The sequence below is a fragment of the Rhyacophila brunnea genome, unplaced genomic scaffold (genome assembly GCF_057557595.1).
Source record: "Rhyacophila brunnea isolate RB1 unplaced genomic scaffold, BYU_Rbru_1.0 scaffold_128, whole genome shotgun sequence".
NCBI classification, from domain to species: Eukaryota; Metazoa; Arthropoda; class Insecta; order Trichoptera; family Rhyacophilidae; genus Rhyacophila; species Rhyacophila brunnea.
The window spans coordinates 952,403-954,302 of NW_028232783.1; the positions used below are offsets into that span (position 1 = coordinate 952,403).

At 25.0% G+C, this 1,900-nt stretch overlaps 1 non-coding gene across 1 annotated transcript; it reads left to right on the forward strand.

Moving 5' to 3' along the window:
- Nucleotides 1–1,423: 1,423 nt before the first annotated feature.
- Nucleotides 1,424–1,495, forward strand: TRNAQ-CUG (transfer RNA glutamine (anticodon CUG)). The gene has a single exon. It is a non-coding gene; the product is annotated as a tRNA-Gln (tRNA).
- Nucleotides 1,496–1,900: the final 405 nt, after the last annotated feature.

The following is a 1,900-nucleotide window of genomic DNA, read 5'->3' on the forward strand; positions in this document are numbered from 1 at the left end:
AATCAGTTAAGATTTAAATAAAAACCAGCTTATGTTTATTTAAAACAATTTCTTATAGCTCGTAAAACTATTATGTTTAGCTACTAGATCTTTTTTCTATTCGGTAAACTAATTAGTTAAGATTTAAATAAAGCTTGCTTCTATTTACTTAAACCACTTCTTCTTTCGTGAGCATCATAAAACCATATATTTTTAAGTTAATTGTCCTCTATCTATTTAGTTAGAAATGTTAAGTCATTTTTAATCAAGCTGATTTATTTTTTATCTAGGAAATATAAACATTAAACTTAAAATCATTATTTTATATTGAGAAAAAAATATAAAAAAACTTTAGAGAGAGCTAAAACATAAATATATTTGGGGATTTAAAAGATATAAAAAAATTTGATGATATTAAAAAGCATAAGTAGAAATTAAAATTATTTATATGGTATATGGTTATCAACGATAATTTTCTTGATTTAAAAATGAACAGGAATATGTTAAACTTATAAATATAAATCATAATAAACTTGTATATAAAGAAAGCTATAATTATAAATGTTTTTTAAATCGTGTGTAGCATATAAGTGAGGCAAAATATTATTATTTTACTTGCATATATACCGAGAATGTTGGGAAAGATGTAATTTTTTTTTGGTTGTGGATTTTATTTTAAAAATTCATATATCAGTATTTAATCTATAATAATTAAATGCTATTATACGTAATTACAATGATAGTTTATTTAAGCATTAATTTTTACATTTTAGATATATATTTTTTCTTCTTATTAAGTTTTAACTTGTTAGTTATCATTGCTAACTTTTTTTGATACCTTTCACGGTTTCTTCTCTTATGCATCTCTTGTAGATATTTTTTATCATATGATTTATATTTATTTGTAAGTATATTTAATTATGAAGCTAAAAACCATGACATTATGATGTAATTACTTTTTATTTATAAATATTAATCATTTTTGAAGTTAAAACCATAGCATCATGGTGTTACTACTTTCTATATTCAAGCCCAATTCAATTATGAAGTAAAGAATATGGTGTTATCGTGTAATTACGTTTTATTTATAATATTATTCATCTTTGAACTTAAAAACCATTGTTCGCAGTGTAATGAATATTTACCTGTATATATGATTAAGTTGTGAAGCAATAGAAATAACTCGAAGTCACAATAAAATTGTGCATATATTCAAACCATAGGATTTAGGAAAACCTTTGTGATAAATGGGTCTTTAAGAGAGATATCGAAGATGATTTAAGAGGATAAAGCCAAGCGTGTAAATTTTTTTCTCCTAAGGGAAATTAAACATATTATTTGGAATTAAAATTACAGAATTACCCACAAATAAAGATTACTATGTGATGTTGTTATTTATAAATATGATTCAGTATCGTATTTATATAGATAATACCAAATTTTTGGTCTTATAGTGTAATGGTTAGCACGCCAGGTTCTGATCCTGGAAATCGGAGTTCGAGTCTCCGTAAGACCTTTTTTAACCTCTACCAAATAGGGAGGAAGGTATTCTACCTACGGTTTTCAAATAAATATTTAAATAAGTTAAAAATGTAAAACGGATATTTCCCTTGTTTTAATTTTATTGACATCTTTATTCATTTTTTCCTTCTTTTTTTATTAGAAGTTCTACTTTGATTTTGAGGAATAATCAATGGTGGAAGGCCCATTTTTAAAGTATCAATATTCGAGGGTGATTCATTCGGGATGGAAACTGGGATTTCATTCTCCTTTTCACCTTTTTCGGGTGATGAAGTAGTTTCACTTTCTGTAGTAATATCTAAATACAAATTATCTTGCTCATCATATCCACCGATATAATCTTCAAGTTCAGTTTCTTTAATAACTTTAATTTTGTTTTTTCTTATACTCTTCCGACCCG